This window comes from Lactuca virosa, chromosome 6 (genome assembly GCF_052849685.1).
Source record: "Lactuca virosa cultivar CGN04683 chromosome 6, Lactuca_virosa_CGN04683_v6, whole genome shotgun sequence".
Lineage (NCBI taxonomy): Eukaryota > Viridiplantae > Streptophyta > Magnoliopsida > Asterales > Asteraceae > Lactuca > Lactuca virosa.
The window spans coordinates 94,921,321-94,942,912 of record NC_136431.1 but is presented as its reverse complement, the minus strand read 5'-3'; the positions used below and the strand labels follow the sequence as shown (position 1 = coordinate 94,942,912).

The window sequence follows — 21,592 nt, the reverse complement described above, 5'->3', positions numbered from 1 at the left end:
GGTCACTAAACATAATACCGTCCTAATTACCAGGACGCCGATCTAACAGATCCATAAACATATCAACAATCCTATAACCAGGATATCGACCTAACCGGCCACTAACATAGCATATCACCATCCTAACTACCAGGATGTAAATCAGTAAGCATATCATGCAATGATCCAAATACAAACCATAAAGGGCCGGCATTGGTGCCTTAGACCCTGTTGATATAGTAAGGATAACTCACCTTGCAACTGCCGAACCGAAACACGAAAACACTGGCCCGAAGCACTGCTCCAAACTCCAACACCTGATGCCATCAAAGAACCATGACATAAATATCCAAAATACCATAACACCCCTGAAGGTCAAACAGGTCAAAGTCAAAGTCCTATCCAAAGTCAACCTTCCTGATTGACTCTACTCGCCGAGTCAACCCGTCGACTCGCCGAGTTCCCAACTTTAGAAAACTCTTATATCACAACTGGACTCGCCGAGTCACTCCATGACTCGTCGAGTTTAACGATCTCTGAGTCCTATCATGTCCAACTCACTGAGTCACCACTCAAGTCACTGATCTGAGTCTTAACCAGAAGAGGTTGGGGTTTTACGTTCTGACTCACCGAGTCCATGAACAGACTCGCCGAGTCCACGACAATCTTCAACAGACTCATCGAGTTGTTCCTCCAACTCATCGAGTTCATGCCTATCTTCAACAGACTCGCCGAGTCCAAGAATAGACTCGCCGAGTCTCTTCAGTCCTTTATACATGCAAATGCTTTTCGAGTCTTGCAGGGGCTCCAAACTGTAGATCCACTCTTCTAGGGCATGACTCTCATGTAAAGTTGCAAGCTTTACGTGGAAACAAGGAGTTATAAGCCCAAATCACTCTGGGGCTAAGGTTTAAGACAATGATGCTTCACCAACAAGCCAAAGGCTGATACTTTGCAAGGTTCTGAACCAAGACAAGTCTAGATCTGAAGTAGCAACCTCAGATCTAGACCCCTAACCCGAATTAGATCCTTAACATGCCAAGATGGCCCCAAATATCATTCTAGAATAGACATAAATGCAATAGAGTCAAGGTAACAACTTGTTACCTCTAAAATATGCCCAAGCTGAAGTAGATTCTGGATCTACACAAATCCGTTGATGCTCTACACTTTGATTTACAAGCCTTCTTTGCTAGAATCTCCTTCCAAAGCTTCCAAGTTCACTCCAAAGGCTCACACACGATTCTAGGGTTTTCTGACTCTCAAGTGGTGACAAAGAGGCTGAGGTGAGGACTTAAGGTCCTTTAAATAGGGTGCAAGCCCTGAGATTAGGGTTTTCTTTTCCCAGCACCAACTCGTCGAGTCCAGCTTCCGACTCGGCGAGTTGGTCACTTAATTCGCGCCCAAATCCCGATCCGACTCGACGAGTACTCGCACCTACTCGTCGAGTAGCTCCCTCAATGTACACTTTAAGCCCTTATATCATATTTCTGAAATTTGGGATGTTACAACTCTCCCCCACTTAAATTAGGCTTCGTCCCCGAAGCCTACTACAGTATACGCTTCCGAACAACTTACTCGCACTGCAGACTCTGATTTCCCAATTATCTCAGGTCCTCCCAGACCCGACCACTACACCCCCTTTAACGTATCTCCTACTCGTGAGGCACCCTTGCCAACACTCCAAGCCGACCATCGGCCTTTTCTTCTTGCGGACAACACATAATAGCCAAGTATCACCCGATGATACTATTCCTTCCTGTCAGGAACACACTTCCATGACTTGCAACTACTAGGTACCACCATGACCCACTGGGTCCTCCCACAGTGTCAACTACCCTTCCCTTTCCAAACTAGAGATAGTCCGAGTAACTCGCAATGTTGGGACCCAATCCATCCTCTTCTTGAATCCATTCTCTCTCGTGCTGACAGAATACTGCATCCTTCAGCTTCTAGAAATTCCCATGAATTAACCAGCTATATCTCATAACCACTCGCACCTGACCCAATCAGCCTCGGGCTGGAATACCAGGCACACCTATAACGGGTCCAGTCATCCCTAGGGTGGTATACCCACTCATTCCCATGCATGTTTGGCCCAATCAACCCTCGGGTTGGAATACCAAACGCACCGGGTCCAATCAATCATAGGGTCCGGTCATCCTCATGATGGAATACCCTAGATTGGAATACCACTACTCACATAACCCATGCCTACAACCATACTTGAAGCCCAAGGATCCAACCTTGCAGCTCCATCTATCTACTCTGACTCGACACAACCGAGTACAACTTACCCAAATCTCAACAATACGCTTACCTCAAACTTGCTACAGCATGGAATATAACTATCACGATCTCTACGCCCACGACCTATGACTGGAATACCCTTACGGGGTCCTCAACATAAGTCTGGATTGCTTCTGATCACACATCACGAGTCTGGTATGCCCTCCCCGACCCTCAGCTCATGACTGGAATGCTCCCGATGACCGATCGACATTACTGTCGTCACTTTCGTTTCCCAACACTTCGACCCTACAGATATCCACTTTCCTCCGCCACTCGAAGGGCCTAAACGACGCTCCTCTCATCAACGCACAACATACGATGCAAAAATTGCTACCAGCCACGAATCACAATGGCTCAAATCAACAACAACACACCTACCACTACCGGCCAACCAGTACGACCCTCATACCTAACCCATACCGCTTCCTTCGAGTTAGGATACCAACATGCCTAATCAATCCAACTATCGAGTCGAAAACTCTCAGGGTTTACTGGCCTACCGCCTCAACCCTATTGCTCCCTTCGAGCCTCCGTGCCTACGACTTACAGTCGGCCCGCATTGGGTATCTTGGCCTACTGCGTAGAGCAGGACCGCCTCAACCCTATCCAAATGCCATAGACAATCATGAGAAAGATCTAACCCGGTTCCCAGAACCGGAATGACAGGATATTCTAATCCCAAACCTTCCCAAAACTGACGAATACCCATTCAAATCCACTCTCCGTCTCCAACTGGAGTATCACCCGATCCAAGATGATGAAACCTCGGAGACACTCCGAACTGATGAGATCACCAAGATCCTTTAAACTCCGTCCGACCACTAATAACGCTTCCGATCAACCAAAATACACCGGAGTCCTCAGCCTACTCCAACCGCAGGTTTAAAATTTGGAACAAACCCATTGATTGCTATAGCATATCAGCCTACTCAATACCCGAACATAGATCTACTAACATATACAGAGTGTTCAGCATGACTAGACCGCCTTACCATGCCTTCAGTCTATCTGGACCACTCTCAGAACCTTCAGCATGTCTGGACCGCCTCTCTGGGCCTTCAGCGTGTCTGGACCGTTCTCCGAGCCTTCGGTCTGACTGGTACGCTCCACTAGCCTTCAGTCTATCCGGACCGCTCTAAACTGTTGAGCATCTCCCTGGACCACCCCTCTTGATTCTCTCTCTCATGCATCCTGTTCTCACCCACTTGGGGCTTCGAACTTCTGATCTACTCTGTGGACTATATCCCCAGCCCAACCCTAGGCCTCATGTCGATTGTCCACCCTCTCGGAAATCCATGGTCTGTTCCCTGACCCGCGTGTCTACTACACACGCTAAATAACCCGCACTCCTGTGCTGAGTGTATTGTCGAGCCCTAGCAGCTAACAAAACCCTCAATCTATCAATCTAAAAACCCTTAGAGTCGAGTACACCCTCGACCGAATAGTCGAACTGAACTCAAACCATGATCAAAACTCCAAACTGATTTCCACGAATTCTGTTATCTATCACCGAGAAGACGTGATACACATGCTGGGGAGTTTTACCAGACTCCCAACTACCACAACCCTCCAACCAAACAGCCACTTGGTTTGTCTTCCTTCCTGCCAACGATGTGAGACTTATCCCATTTTCAACACCGCTCTTGCTTCTGTATCCCCGGACGATTCTCCCCCACTTAGATTCGACTAAGTCTTCACAATACATGGACATTGGGGAAATTCCCAACCCTTCTCACTTTCCCACAATTGATCCGATGACGACCAACTCTTTCCCAATTTATCACACACTTCTAATAACCAGATGAACACTTTCTATATCCCAGTGCAACCGACGGACACTAATGCTTGAATGGCCCCACCCTCATGTCCTGGAGACCAAAAGATAAATTCTGCAAATAATACCTCAGCCACGAACCACTTCCCTTGGCGCTTTCCTCCGCCAATCAATAATGCTTACTAAAACCACTGAATCCTGACAATAATGAATAACCATCTTGTGGGACCCTGTCCACAGACCTCCCACATAATACCCTTCTTCCCAAAGCATTCCAACAATCCTCCCGCTTTCGACTCTAGAACTCATCATTCAGGGCCTCGCACCCTGACTCACTCACCAGCTCAATCATCCACCGCCGAACTGCAGTAGCTGAAACAACCTTTGCCCTAAACCAGGCTACAATCACTTCCAAGACGTAGTCTACAATCCCGAAAGTGCAATAGATCGCACCAACAATCCTTAGCGTCTGATACAAGAGATCCAAGGCGAAATGGACCTCCAAAAATACTTATGATACATCGACCCACCTGCGCTTACCAGCGCTAAACCATTGTCACCAATCCCGACGACCAACTAACCCCGAGTTAGAATACAACCTGATGTTGGGGTCACAAGCCTGCTTAATTCTTCGAGCTCGTAAACTGAAAGGGCACAATCCTTGCCCTAGAAAATAAACCATTTTAATTCCAGTTGCATAACTCTAGCTGAACATAATCATTACTCCTTTCCGGAGTCCCCGCGACTCACATTCCGGCCTCGAACAAAACCCTCGAAGCCTCAATCTAGAATCGCATGTTCTAGACTCTCCCGCTTAACCCGCAGACTGTAACAAGTACAGAACACCTCACTGATCCCAAGTAGCTGCAGCTCTCTGCTCCTCAGAATACGTCCCAATAATAAGTCCCCACCAATTCTTCGCCCCGGACCTTAGCAGGTTCCGAGCGTGCCTGACCTTCTGGTCAGTAGAACATGAATATGTGAAGCAACATCCCTTCACGTCATATGGTACCTCATGGCTATGACCGGGTCCCGAACCCTATTAAAAGTCAGGGCTTCGCATCATCGAAGTCCCGATACTAGAAAGCCTAACTGGCTCCTCCCCCTGCCGTTGTTACAACTGTTATAGCTGCCACGACAATCATCTCGGCACTAGCTGCATAACGCTCGTCGAAATACTCGACCATAACGGTCTTGATAGACCCAAACATCTCCGCCAACTGTCCCCGAACAATCTCAATCACCTCCTCCCGGATGATCTCACGGACACGATCCTCTAACAATGCAGGCTTATCCTAGCTGCCAACTCCCGACCCTAACCTGGGTCCGGTCTCAAGACGTCTCGTAACCACCATTCTGGTAAGACACCATAAAGATCTCTGATAATGCATAATATAACAGGGGACCAACTCCTTACCCAACCCTAGGGGTTGCGACTTCCTTGCTACGCGTATGGGTCCTGTGCTTTCAGTAGTACGAGCCCATACTACCTTCCACACCTACCCATATTTGTCTCAAGTATCACCACAACACCCTACTAATACAGATAGCGAGCACTCAATCCTCACCCCTAGAGGAATGCTAAATATCTCATAACTGGCCTCCTGGCCTCACACAACCCATCCATCCATGAAACTTCCACCAACCCCTGCAGCACTAGTGTATGCTAGCCATACATAATGTTGGACCCTATAGACTTTCGAATATCCAATCCTACCCTATACCCTAATCAATAAGAACAGAACATAAGGCCAGATCAAACATTCTCAGGCTATAAGATCTTAATTATATAGAGCTGTGATGCATACACAAGACAACTATAGTAATGCTGTCAATTTCACATAAGGGAACCCCTAGGCTAGCAGGCATCATGTAATCAGGCAATTCTATCATGCAATTCCTGAAGATCCCTAGCCTAGTACTAGCATGTTGTTCTAACATATCACAATATCAAATAACTGTATAGTATTTTGGGGTCTACTTACTGGCTCCGGCTGATCGTACACTTTACACCCTCCTTTACTTATTTTGAAAACCATTTTAAAAATCATTTAAAAAAAATCATTTCCTTGATTTGAGACTGGATTCATACGAGTGTTCCACCAATTCACTCAACCCAAGGCTCTGATACCAACTTGTCACACCCATAAAAATTCGAGCCAATTTAAAACTTTTTGATTCAGTTGAAACCATTCAATTATTACAATTTGTTTTCAAAATAATTCATACATCAGAGTTCCCAGAAATCATAATCGTAAATCGACGAAGTGTACGGTCACGCCTTCGCCTACCCGTGGCCATCCGTTGAACCTGAAACAATAAACTGAAACTGTAAGCCCGAAAGCTTAGTGAGTTACCCCCAAAATACCAACCTCATATAACCATAATCATATCATATCAACAAATACAGAACAGCCATGCATCTTGAGTATACAGTGTGACTGGTCCGACCGCACCGGGCCTTCAGTCCACCTGGTCCACTCTCTGAGTCTACAATATGACTGGACCGCCCGAACCGGGCCTACAGTCTATCTGGATCCATCCCGAGCCTTCGGCGTGACTGGACCGCCATACGGGCCTACAGTCTATCCGGACCGCTCGTAGGGTATGTTGGCCTTCAGCACGAAGCAGGACCGCCTCAACCCAAACATCAAGCAAATGACCATGTGCACATATAACAGGTAATCACACAACAGCCCATAGACAGACAAACCGATCTAGCAGATCATATAGTATAGCAACATCCTAACCAGGATACCGACCTAACTGGTCACTAACATAGCATCATCCTATATACCAGGATACCGACCCTAACCAGGTCACTAAACATAATACCGTCCTAATTACCAGGACGCCGATCTAACAGATCCATAAACATATCAACAATCCTATAACCAGGATATCGACCTAACCGGCCACTAACATAGCATATCACCATCCTAACTACCAGGATGTAAATCAGTAAGCATATCATGCAATGATCCAAATACAAACCATAAAGGGCCGGCATTGGTGCCTTAGACCCTGTTGATATAGTAAGGATAACTCACCTTGCAACTGCCGAACCGAAACACGAAAACACTGGCCCGAAGCACTGCTCCAAACTCCAACACCTGATGCCATCAAAGAACCATGACATAAATATCCAAAATACCATAACACCCCTGAAGGTCAAACAGGTCAAAGTCAAAGTCCTATCCAAAGTCAACCTTCCTGATTGACTCTACTCGCCGAGTCAACCCGTCGACTCGCCGAGTTCCCAACTTTAGAAAACTCTTATATCACAACTGGACTCGCCGAGTCACTCCATGACTCGTCGAGTTTAACGATCTCTGAGTCCTATCATGTCCAACTCACTGAGTCACCACTCAACTCACTGATCTGAGTCTTAACCAGAAGAGGTTGGGGTTTTACGTTCTGACTCGCCGAGTCCAAGAACAGACTCGCCGAGTCCACGACAATCTTCAACAGACTCACCGAGTTGTTCCTCCAACTCATCGAGTTCATGCCTATCTTCAACAGACTCGCCGCCTCCAAGAACAGACTCGCCGAGTCTCTTCAGTCCTTTATACATGCAGATGCTTTTCGAGAATTGCAGGGGCTCCATACTATAGATCCACTCTTCTAGGGCATGACTCTCACGTAAAGTTGCAAGCTTTATGTGGAAACAAGGAGTTATAAGCCCAAATCACTCTAGGGCTAAGGTTTAAGACAATGATGCTTCACCAACAAGCCAAAGGCTGATACTTTGCAAGGTTCTGAACCAAGACAAGTCTAGATCTGAAGTAGCAACCTCAGATCTAGACCCATAACCCGAATTAGATCCTTAACATGCCAAGATGGCCCCAAATATCATTCTAGAATAGACATAAATGCAATAGAGTCAAGGTAACTGCTTGTTACTTCTAAAATATGCCCAAGCTGAAGTAGATTCTGGACATACACAAATCCATTGATGCTCTACACTTTGATTTACAAGCCTTCTTTGCTAGAATCTCCTTCCAAAGCTTCCAAGTTCACTCCAAAGGCTCACACACGATTCTAGGGTTTTCTGACTCTCAAAGGGTGACAAAGAGGCTGAGGTGAGGACTTAAGGTCCTTTAAATAGGGTACAAGCCCTGAGATTAGGGTTTTCTTTTCCCAGCACCAACTCGTCGAGTCCAACTTCCGACTCGGCGAGTTGGTCACTTAATTCGCGCCCAAATCCCGATCCGACTCGACGAGTACTCGCACCTACTTGTCGAGTAGCTTCCTCAATGTACACTTTAAGCCCTTATATCATATTTCTGAAATTTGGGATGTTACAAGTGGCTTGGACGAGTACGTTATGAGGAAGAATTAGCCCCTTATTTGGTCAAGACATTCACGCATAATGGGGTGTCAATAGTCTGTGACGGATGAAACCGGTTATTCAGAATTCAAGAACCGGTGTACCAGGAATTGTGCTGGGAATTTTTCTCCACCATTACTTTTCGTGGAGGAAACAATTATTATAGTCCGGGAAACATTTCATTTTGTCTCGGTGGGGAATACCGCCATTGTAGTATGGTGGAGCTGGCTTGGAGGTTGGGAATTTATGACCAACAATTGGTCAACACTGGTGTGTTTGGTACTTTTCTTGAACATTGTCACCAAGTGTTTCCGGAAAGTGTCAAAGGTCTTATTTGGTGGAGCACTATTGCTAACAAGGTTTACATCCCCAAGTCCGCTCAAGAGGGGAGCATTAGATCACCCACTCACGGGCTAATTCATCGCCTCATCGCAAGCACGATCAACATGCGGAAAGACAATGATAAGGCTCCTAACATTGATGTGTTTTATTTGTGGAGTATTATTACTCCAAATAATTTCTGCAATCTCCCACATTGCATGGCATCCTATTTATTTGAGGGAGCAGTCAAGGATAGGAAGACTTCCAAAATCAATGGCGGGATGTTTGTGACTCGCCTAGCAAAGTCGTATGGATTGATGAACGCAGGGGCGTGGGATATGTTGACAGAGGTTCCGACCCCTCCTTTTAATCCCATTCTTTTTAGAAGAGCAAGAATTATTGAAGATTACGGAGGGGGACACTATGCTATTCCTCATGATGATCCGGTGATAGCACCCGAGGAGCCGGGTAGGCGAGTAAGAAGACGCCAAAGAGAAGACCATGATGAGCCACCGGTAATCCCGGTTGATGATGAAGTACCAATGAATTCGTACAATGTTGAAATGTGCCGGTTACAAGATGATTTGGCTAGGGGGATCAATTTTAGTAACCAATCACACATTCAATTGTTTAATCACTTCCAACTTCCGCACATTGATGGAGGGAACTATCTGTATATTCACACATGGGAGGAGCGGATAGACGCGAGAAGAAGTGGAGCAAGCGGAAGCGGAGCACGGGATGATGATGGAGATGATGAGGAGGAGGAAGAAGAAGATTGAATGATCCTTTTTATTTTTATTTGGTTGTGTTGAAAACAATTTTTATTTGTTTGTTTTTGTTTGTTTTTGTTTGAACAAGTAGTTTAGGATTTGCTTTTGGTGTGTTTTCTTTTATTACATGGTTTGTTCAGAACTTGGAAAAAGGGTTTGCACACAAAGGGTTTCGAAAGTGATAGAAGTATCAAGTCTAGGCGAGATAGAGAGAATGGAGTCCGATTTTAGAGTCCGGTCAAGAAAAGAGTTGGAAATTGTCTAAATAATGAAGGAAAAAATGGGAGAGTCTGAAGTGATCAGTTTCCAACCACATCAGAATCAACTTTGGAGCAGAATATAAAATTTTCCACCCAGCGATGGACTCGACGAGTGCACTTACTGACCCGACGAGTCCCAGTGTAATTTCACGAATTTTGCCTTTTCGCGTTACAACTCGGCGAGTCACATACCGCACTCGACGAGTTGATACGTATTTTACCTCTCAAGCTTATGATTTGATGAATATTTCACACGGCGATTGGCTGCACTTATAAAGATCAATTCCTGAAGATTTCCGAGAGTCTTTCCTGTAATTTTATTTTAGAGCCGTGAACCACACTAGATATGACGCCCAAGGCATGGATGAGCTGTTCCAATGCCAAAGTCAACTGAAGATGGAGCTCAAAAGAAGAAATATCGACCTCGCCACTACTATCCCAGGGGAGTTTGTTCCAATTCCCTTTTCACTTTTGTTTTCTTAATCATGCATAGCATGCAATGGGCACATTGCATGAATTAAGTGTGGGGTAGGGGGTTGGTTACATTAGATAACTTAGGATCTTAATTTAAGCTTAATTTTGAAATTTTTGCATAAAAATTGCTAGGATTAATTTAGAAAATTTTGGTAAAGCAATTAGGACCCATGCTATTATGATTCTATGAGGACCCAAATGTTTAGTTGAGCCAATATATGTTATAATGCATTTGTGGCCTCCCTTATTCTAGTGAAATCATGGGACAAAAGCACAACCTCGCTTAGTTTGAGGGATGCAATATGTTTAGCATCGTGTACCAGAAATCTATCCAGGAAGATTTGTATCTTAACCAATAAGGGTTGAAGTTAAGCACCCCTGCTTAAGCATGTAGGATTTGAGTAAAAAAAGTGAGATATACATGTAAAAAAAAGAAAGAGAGAAATTACCAAAAAGTTGGAAGATTTTTTTTGGAGCATTCAAGTATAAAGTATGAAGATCAAAGATCAAAAATTCTGAAGAAATTCAAAAATTGAAGATACCAAAAATCACACAAAAAGGTGATGAATTCAAAGTACAAATTGAAGATCAAAGATCAAAGAAAGTGAAGAATTCAAAAGCTCCATTGTGGTATCTAAAAGATGTAATTCTCTAGACTATGTATGCTTGGGTAGCTTAACAAAAACACCTTGAGGTTAAAAAAGTTTTATGGGGATTGATTCGGAGGGATGTATAAAATGAGCATTGTTCAAAAGAAGTGGGCGGGTGTTTATGAGGATTGTGAGTATTTAGAGTATAGGGTGGTTCCTTAGGAAAAATTTAGACACAAATGCATGCATTGAGTATTGGATAAGGTGTCTAAGTCCATAACTATTTCTGGTATGTACTTGACCCGACCCGGCATGGTCCATTTGGGTTGCATGGCACCATGCAATTGGATAAACTAAAATGAGAGAAATAACACTTATGGTTTATTAATATATTATAAGTTCTAATATATTAATAATATTATTTAATTAGTTTGATCAAGAATTAATTTAGAATTAATTAAGTGATCAAAAGATAACTAATTAAATATATGGGTAGATTATGTAAATCTTCCATATATTATATAGTGGGCTAAGAGGCTCCATGGATTATCAAGTTGGGTTCCACCCATAGGATGCTCCATGGATGCTCTATGGGAGTTACAAACCCATGGGTCATGGAAATGAAGAGTCATGACACATTAGGGTTTACATGGTGTAACCCTAGATGTGTCAACACTATATAAGAAACCCATTCTCCACCAAAATAGGCTACACATAAGAAACAAGAGGGCTAGAGCCGATTTTGCAACTGTAAGATTCTCTCAAAGTTTACTCCTTTGCATTTGGTGTTGTGTGAAGCATTTGAGGGATCACACTTGGGGTGCTAGGCTCACAAGGTTTCAAGGATCATAATCAACAACAAGGTAAGTTATTCTATCTTTTATTCAAGTTAAAAATGTTCCCCATGTATGCTAGATAGTAATATAACCTTGGAATTCAACTTTGCATGATTATTAGACAAACATAGATCCAAGGTTATTAGGGTTGCATGTACACTTAGGAAGTGTTAGAATGCTCAAAACCCATTAGTGGTATCAGAGCCAGGTTCGTTTGTTGTTTTTTTTTTTGTGTGCAAACAGCTTGAAAAAAAAATCGTTTTTCTGTTTTCTGTTCGTATGAAAGTTTGCACATTTGTTGCTGGAAATGGACTAGAAACATTACCCTAAACTGTTTTGATGTTTTAAAGCTTGTTTTAGATGGTGTAATGTTTATGCTAATCCATTTACAATGGCAATTATTAAAATTACAAGTTTTTTTTTAAGTGTAATTTTTTATTCTTGAAAGTGTTCATATTCATGTTCTTGAACTTATGAAGATTAGATGATCATAGGAATTGTTTGTAACCTTCATGGTAGTTTAATTCATGATCATAATGTGTTTTAATGGAGTCCATAACTTGTCCTCAAGTTATGGAAAACCAAAAGTCTCACTTTTATTAAAGCTATTAAAAGAACACAAAAGTTATAAAAATGAAGAGTCTTCATTTTTATTACTCAATTAATTCATAAGTTATAAGAAATGAAAAAGTTTTGGAAGTTTACAAAACTTGCCCTCAAGTTTTGGAACATGTAAAGTCTTGATTAAAACTTTAGTTCCAACCCTTAGAATTTTAAAAGTTAAAATTCAACCCTTATACTTTATAATATTATAAGTTACTAATATATATATGTATAACGTCAAGTCGTCTTACCGCTAGTACGCCTCATTCACGAAGCTGGTCTATAAGGGGGGTATAAGGTTGTTGCCTATAAAATGGCAACTTAATGGGTGTCCACTCTCACCCACCGCTTCCTTGATCGGTGGAGGGTCGTTAGCCGAACGGGTAAGACAAGGACTTATAAATTCTCATTAAAAGTATGATGAACATTATAAAGTAACTAAATGCTTTTATTAAATTCCCAATCTTAGTTACTTTAGGAAAATGTGAATAAGGTGCTAATCCATGAAATTACACTTTACACTTTGTTTAAGTCGTTGGTGGAGCGTGTGTGGTTAACCGGCACACTAACTTGGACTTAACAAGGTAGGTAAAGGGTGACTTACGGTTTACCATAGCATCGGTGGAGCGTGTGTGGTTTACCGGCACATCGATTGAGTGATAAACCTTGAGGGTACCAAGTGATTTGCATGGTTACTTCACACCTCGTTTTGTGATCCTCGGTATCCCAGTCACAAAACTTGGAGGGCACACTCGAGATTGAAACATGCCTTTGAAAAGTTCATTGAATCTCAAAAGAATCTAGGAATTTCTAAGAACCAATTAAAAACCTAATATTTATATTTCGTTTTTCATGGTGGAAATTGGTGAATCGTCATTCACCTACCTTTCAAATATGTTATAGCTTGGATTACGGCATACCTCTTCTAAGTTATAATATATTGTGATTGGATCCTAGCCTTAATATTACATTTGGGTGTTTTATTAAGGACTCTATTAATATCTAAACTAATCTTGTTCTCTTCTTTCAGATGTCTTCAAACAATGCTGCTTCTGGCTCTAATCCTAATGGCTCCTTTACTCTTATGAACTTGTGTGGGAAAGTCACTTTTGATGGATCCAACTTCAATGAATGGATCAGAAACATCAGGATGATTACCCGCTACGAGGACAAAGAATATGTCCTTGACAAGGAGCTTAAGGAGATTGATGAGACCACTGCAACTCCCCAGGAGATCGCTGACTTCCGGGCACATGAAAGGGATGCTACAAAAGTGGCATGCATCATGTTGGCCACCATGACAGCGGAACTCCAAAAGTCCTATGAGGACTTCTACCCTTTTGAAATGCACCAAGATCTGATGGAAAGATACCATCAAAGTGCACGACAAGAGAGGTATGAAATCATATGCTCTATCATAACAACCATGATGAAGGACGGGGAATCTGTCACGAGCCACATGCAGAAAATGCAAAGGTATGTGGATCGGTTGCTGAAGCTTAATGTGAACTTCCCTGAGGAGCTTGCAATAGATATCATTTTGCACTCCTTACCATCGTGTATGATCAATTCCGCATGACATATCACATGAATAAGGAAGAGGTCACACTCAGCAAACTTCAGGGACTCCTCAAGACCGCAGAAACAGGTCTTAAGGGTAAGTCGGTTGTTAACACTCCTACTCCAAACTCCGCCCCGGTTTTGGCAATCGGGAAAGGTAGAGGGAAGAAGAGGAAGAGCTCTTCGAAGGGTACCAAGGTAGGACCCTTGATGGCTCTTCTTCAAGTGGAACCAAGAAAGGTTTTGTCACTCCTTCTTCTGACCCTAAAGAGGCTGAATGCTTCTATTGCCATGAAAAGTCACATTGGAAGCGGAACTGCCCAAAGTACCAGCAAGATGTGAAGGATGGGAAAGTTAAACCCAACCATGCAGGTATTTACACTATTTTATCTAATAACTCACCCCATTCTAACTCTTGGGTCCTTGATACCGGTTGTGGTATTCATATATGTTCTGATTTGCAGGGACTAAGAAGAAGTGAGAATGTGGAGCATGGAAGAATAAACTTAATCATGGGGAATAGGAAAGCTTTACCTGTCACCAAGATTGGAGTTTATACTTTATCGCTAAGTAGTGGGTTTAGTTTAGATTTGAATAAATGTTGTTATTCGCCAGAAATGGCAAGAAATATTATTTCCTTTCATGCATTGTATAAACAAGGTTTCACCTTTTCATTTGATAATGAAGTTGGTTCGATTAATGCTTTCTTTAATAATGTTCTTTATTTTAAAGCATTACCTTGTGATGGTGTGTATGAAACTGTATCTGTGGTTGATAACTTAGGAAATAATGTATTGTGTATTGATTCTGTTAATGATAATAACTTGGATAAAGCATCATTATGGCATTGTCGTCTTGGACATATAAGCAAGAAACGCATAGGCCAACTCCAAAAGGATGGAGTATTGGAGTCATTTGACCTAAAGTCAGATGATAGTTGCGAATCATGCTTACTTGGAAAAATGACAAAGTCACCCTTCACAGGTTCTTGTGAGAGGGGTGAAGGTTTGTTGGATCTTATACACACGGATGTGTGTGGGCCCTTCAAACATGCCACAAGGGATGCTAATCGTTATTATTTGACTTTTACTGATGATTATAGTAGATATGGATATGTCTACTTAATCAAGCATAAGTCAGAGACTTTTGAGAGGTTTAAAGAGTTTAAACAGGAAGTCGAGAATTAATTGGGCAGGAACATTAAGATGCTTCGATCCGATCGAGGTGGTGAGTATCTTAGTTCAGAGTTCCTCGACTATCTTAGGGAATGTGGGATTGTCTCACAATTGACACCTCCCAGGACACCGCAGTTGAATGGTGTAGCTGAGAGGCGTAATCGAACCTTGTTGGATATGGTTCGTTCCATGATGAGTCGAGCTTCGCTACCAATCTCATTTTGGGGGTATGCCTTAGAGACTGCTGCCCATATCCTTAATCTAGTTCCCACAAAGAAAGTTGCCAAAACTCCTCATGAGATGTGGACTGGTAAAGTACCCAAACTAGACCACATTAAGATTTGGGGTTGTGAGGCTTTCGTGAGACGCGAGACTCATGATAAGCTCGAACCTCGAAGTGAGAGGTGTATTTTCATCGGCTACCCACAGAAATCCTTTGGTTACCTCTTCTACAGACCTAGTGAGAATGTGGTCTTTGTAGCTAGGAGGGGGTTCTTTCGAGAGAGAGAGAGACAGTTCATAAGCCAAGGAGACAGTGGGAGGCAAGTTGACCTTGAAGAAATTCAAGAGTCGAGTGGTGAAGGAACTTCAAACCCTAGCACTCAACTTGAGGAGGAAACTTCTGTTGAGCCAATTGACAAGTCTGTACCTCTGAGGCGTTCCACAAGGGTTAGGAATGCACCTGAGCATTACTATGGATTCCATATTACTGCGGAAGGTGATACACTTATCAGTGATGAGACACTGATAGGTCTGGATGAACCTAACAGTTACGCGGAAGCCATGGCAGGCCCTGAGTCAGCCAAGTGGAAAGAGGCAATGGACAGCGAGATATAGTCCATGTATGACAATCAAGTTTGGAACTTGGTTGAGAATGTACCAGGTCGTAAGACTGTAGGGTGCAAATGGATCTTCAAGAAGAAGACCGACATAGATGGTAATGTACACACTTATAAGGCACGACTGGTTGCAAAGGGTTTCTCACAAACTCCGGGAGTTGATTATGATGAGACCTTTTCTCCAGTGGCCAAGATTAAGTCTATTAGGGTTCTGTTAGCCATAGCCGCATTTCATGACTATGAAATATGGCAAATGGATGTCAAAACCGCTTTCCTTAATGGAAAGTTGGCTGAGGATGTTTACATGAGTCAGCCAGAGGGTTTTGTCAACATAGAGTACCCTAATAGAGTGTGTAAGCTTGAGAAATCCATTTATGGGTTAAAGCAAGCACCTCGCAGATGGAATATTTGCTTTGATGAGAAAGTCAAGGAATTTGGCTTTTCTAGGAGTGAAGATGAATCTTGTGTATATGTCAAGGCTAGTGGGAGTATAGTTAGCTTTTTGGTATTGTATGTGGATGACATACTACTCATAGGAAATGACATCCCAACTCTGCAGGAAGTTAAGTCCTGGCTTAGGAAGTGTTTCTCTATGAAGGACCTAGGAGAAGCTGCCTATATTCTAGGGATAAGGATCTTGAGAGACCGGAGTGAAAGACTAATTGGACTTAGTCAGAGTACTTACTTGGATAAGGTGTTGAAGAGATTCGGCATGCAGGACTCCAAGAAAGGAGAGTTACCCATCCAGAGTAATGCCAGATTGAGTAAGACACAAAGCCCTAGTACTGAGGCTGAGATAGCAGAAATGAGTCGAATACCTTATGCTTCGGCTGTAGGATCGATCATGTATGCAATGACGTGTACTCGACCTGATGTAGCCTTTGCTTTGAGCATGGTTAGCAGGTATCAGGGGAACCCTGGCAAGGCACACTGGACTGCGGTAAAGAATATCCTCAAGTACCTACGGAGGACTAAGGACTGGGTCCTTACCCTCGGTGGGAGTGAAGACTTGAGAGTTGTAGCGTATAGTGATGCTAGCTTTCAGAATGATTGGGATAATTTCCGCTCTCAGTCAGGCTGGGTCTTTACCTTAAATGGAGGAGCAATTTCTTGGAAGAGTTCCAAGCAAGAGACAGTGGCTGATTCAACTTGCGAATCAGAGTATATAGCAGCTAGCGAGGCAGCAAAGGAGGTGATATGGCTGAAGAACTTCATTGGAGACCTTGGAGTTGTACCAGCTATTAAAGAGCCAATGGAAATTTTCTGTGATAGTGAAAGTGCAGTTGCCTTAGCCAAGGAACCAAGGGATTACGGGAGATCCAGACACATCGACAGAAAATACCATTTCATCAGACATCGAATAGAAGAAGGACTCCTCGTGGCAAAGAGGGTATCATCGGATGAGAATCCAGCAGATCCCCTCACGAAAGGACTGACTCGGGTTAAGCATCTCCAGCATGCTCGGAGCATAGGGCTAAAGGATGATATTAGATTTAGTAGTTAGATAACCTTGAAATTTGTAAAGTGTAATTGACATTAGATGATGAATAAAAGGTGTTTTATTTATGAGTAAAGTGTTGCTATCTCTTGTCGATCGTTTACTATATTTCTTTTGCATGTTTTGACTTCCAGAATAATTATGTTTGGTATATCATATTATTCGAACCTCCACAGTCGGTCATATGTCGGAAGTAGGTATGAATCAAGACTGTCATGATTGGTTGCAGAGGTCTAAGTTGTTGGACATGGCTACAACACTCATGAGTGCTCATAAGTTCTGAGCATTGGACTCAACCCACGCTCACTGGAATCACTTCATGGAATTTATCTCGAGTGATCGTGAGACGGTAATATCATATAAGTCTTCAAACCTAGAGATATGATTTGTTACTTATGAGTTGGTTATGCATTGATTGTACGTTAACGCATTGGTAACTCGATGTTATAAAACGTGCTTTTGTGTATAATTCAATGAGTGGTAGAACAAACATATGAGTCGAAGTTTATCTGTTCCTTCTCTGGATTAGAAGCTGATATCTGGGCCCCTCGATGATTTTGTTTTGACCTATGTACTAGGCCCGGTCAGAACTAAGTTGATGTGTTCAATTAAGTTCTTTGTCAAACAAATCGGAAATCGGGAAACAAACTGCTGGACAATAAGTAAGACATTGTTCCATGTATTTGTCCGGCTGATATCTAGAACAGAGGATTATATGATCACTTATCTTAAATGGCGTATCATCATCTTCTCAGTTCCGAGAGACCTTGAAAGAGCTACGATTGCCGATCGGTTCCTGAAGTATTGCAGTTATAGTTATTAGACTTATCCAAGTGGGAGACTGTTGGATAAGGTGTCTAAGTCCATAACTATTTCTAGTATGTACTTGACCCGACCCGGCATGGTCCATTTGGGTTGCATGGCACCATGCAATTGGATAAACTAAAATGAGAGAAATAACACTTATGGTTTATTAATATATTATAAGTTCTAATATATTAATAATATTATTTAATTAGTTTGATCAAGAATTAATTTAGAATTAATTAAGTGATCAAAAGATAACTAATTAAATATATGGGTAGATTATGTAAATCTTCCATATATTATATAGTGGGCTAAGAGGCTCCATGGATTATCAAGTTGGGTTCCACCCATAGGATGCTCCATGGATGCTCCATGGGAGTTACAAACCCATGGGTCATAGAAATGAAGAGTCATGACACATTAGGGTTTACATGGTGTAACCCTAGATGTGTCAACACTATATAAGAAACCCATTCTCCACCAAAATAGGCTACACATAAGAAACAAGAGGGCTAGAGCCGATTTTGCAAGTGTAAGATTCTCTCAAAGTTTACTCCTTTGCATTTGGTGTTATGTGAAGCATTTGAGGCATCACACTTGGGGTGCTAGGCTCACAAGGTTTCAAGGATCATAATCAACAACAAGGTAAGTTATTCTATCTTTCATTCAAGTTAAAAATGTTCCCCATGTATGCTAGATAGGAATATAACCTTGGAATTCAACTTTGCATGATTATTAGACAAACATAGATCCAAGGTTATTAGGGTTGCATGTACACTTAGGAAGTGTTAGAATGCTCAAAACCCATCATTGAGGTCTTGACATAATGGCTGGGTTTGATTAGGATTGTTTTATAGTATGTTTAAAATTCAGTTTTGCTTGGGGGCAAGCAAAACTGAATTTTAAACATACTATAAAACAATCCTAATCAAACTCAGCCATTATGTCAAGACCTCAATGCATGCATTTGTGTCTGAATTTTTCCTAAGGAACCACCCTATACTCTAAATACACACAATCCTCATAAACAACCGCCCACTTCTTTTGAACAATGCTCATTTTATGAATCCCTCCGAATCAATCCCCAGAAAACTTTTTTAACCTCAAGGTATTTTTGTGAAGCTGCCCAAGCATTCATAGTCTAGAGAATTACAACTTTTAGATACCACAATGGAGCTTTTGAATTCTTCACTTTCTTTGATCTTTGATCTTCAATCTGTACTTTGAATTCATCACCTTTTTGTGTGATTTTTGGTATCTTCAATTTTTGAATTTCTTTAGAATTTTTGATCTTTGATCTTCATACTTTATACTTGAATGCTCAAAAAAAATCTTCCAACTTTTTGGTAATTTCCCTCTTCTTTTTTACATGTATATCTCACTTTTTTTTCACTCAAATGCTACATGCTTAAGCAGGGATGCTTAACTTCAACCCTTATTGGTTAAGATACAAATCTTCCTGGATAGATTTCTGGTACACGATGCTAAACATATTGCATCCCTCAAACTAAGCGAGGTTGTGTTTTTGTCCCATGATTTCACTAGAATAAGGGAGGCCACAAATGCATTATAACATATATTGGCTCAACTAAACATTTGGGTCCTCATAGAATCATAATACTAGCATGGGTCCTAATTGCTTTACCAAAATTTTCTAAATTAATCCTAGCAATTTTTATGCAAAAATTTCAAAATTAAGCTTAAATTAAGATCCTAAGTTATCTAATGTAACCAACCCCCTAACATCATGTTTATCTTGTCTAGCTCGGCCTGGAAAAGATAATGGAGGTTGATAAGGTTTAACAGGAGGCTCCTTTTTCAATTCAGGTGGTGGACTCGTCGAGTCCGCGTCTTCGACTCGGCGAGTCGTGTCGGGTTTTAGTGATTTCTGCCTTTCTGCCTCTTCTTCCACCAGTTTTGGATCTTCTTTCTGAATGGGGATCAGAGGAGTAATAGTCTTCCCACTCCTAGTCATCACGATATTTATATGTGCACCTCTCGGATTATTTTTGGTATTACTAGGAAGTCCACCCGGTTGTCTCTCTTTTATTTGTAGTGCAAGTTGGCCAAGTTGTTTTTCAATGTTCAGAATAGATGCTTGTTGATTCCTAAGCATGGCTTGTTGATCTATCATCATTGTTTGATGCTCCCTTAACATATTTTGTTGTTCTTTTATTGCAACATCGGTATCATTGTGTCTCTTTTCGGATGCAGCTGCAAATCTCGTGAGCATATCTTCAAAATTAGATTTCTTTTCTTGCACCGGTTCCTCCTTTTGATAGAAGCCCCTATCTTTTTGCTTGTACTTTTCCTCCTTTGCCTTTTTGTACTCATCATACGGGAGCCATTCCTTCTTGGGTTTTCGCCAATTGTCATCGTACCTATCACCACTTGAGTAGCACACTTGTACTTTCCGGTTCCCGTTCTCGTCAAGGTCGCAGTCTTTAGTAAGGTGAGGCCCTCTACAGTTTTCACAGCCCACTCTAAAGGCATGGATGGATTGGTCCATCTTAGTCATTCTTCGATCCATGCTCTCCAACTTTGCCATCATTGCTGCCATATCATCAGTAATAGAATTCACCACCCCCCGACTTGGTTCATTCCATGGGTTATGATATTCTCTAGAGTGTTTAGAGAATTCTTCAATTAGTTGCTTTATCACCAGGGGTGCTTTCTTCGTGAGCGGTCCTTGCGAGTCAAGAAGTTGTCTTGTGGTCACATTCACTCCATCATAGAAAATGGAGACTTCTTGTTGGCTATTAAGATCATGATGTGGGAAATTCCTTAGTAAACCTTTGTATCTCTCCCACGCCTCGTATAAGAACTCTCCAGCTTGTTGCTCAAAGTTTGCTATGGCTTTCTTCAACTTGGCTATCTTTGAAGGAGGACAAAATTGATCAATTAATTATTCCTTCATCTTGGCCCAAGTGGTAATGGATCTTGGAGGGAGTGATTTGAGCCAGTCTTTCGCAGCTCCCTTAAACGTGACTGGTAGCATACGAAGCAAAACGGTGTCGCGAGCCACATTGGGGACGTTGAAGTAGTCGGCTATGTCACTGACCTCATCTAAGTGTTTGTATGCGTCCTCGTGATCTTTTCCGCAGAATGGAATCTCCTTAAGTTGTGCTAGTATGTGGCCTTTGAGTTCAAAGGTGGCAGTTGTAGGAACCGCGGGTTGTACAAGCCCCGGGCCGATGTCATCATGCATCCTTTTCTTCCATTCTCCCATGGGAACTTCATCAATGTTAGCCATGGTGTTAGCTAGTTCGCCCTCTATGTCGCTTCCTCCTTCGGATTCGCTTTCTTCTTTTTCGGGTTCGTACACGATATCGTCCTTGTTCGGGTCTTCGTCCACCTCTGAAAAGTTGTTGGATTCACCCGCTTTCTTGTCCTTTGTCTTACTAAAAACAGATTTTAGATTCTTCAATGGCGAATTCTTTAATGTTGTGGTTTCTCCTACGGTTTTGCCTTTGTTTTTCTA

General features: G+C 42.2%; 1 non-coding gene across 1 annotated transcript; it reads left to right on the top strand.

Annotated features, from left to right (window-relative positions):
• The first annotated feature begins 20,873 nt into the window (after positions 1–20,873).
• Positions 20,874–20,980, top strand: LOC145123060 (small nucleolar RNA R71). Its single transcript, XR_013714940.1, has one exon. It is a non-coding gene; the product is annotated as a small nucleolar RNA R71 (small nucleolar RNA).
• Positions 20,981–21,592: the final 612 nt, after the last annotated feature.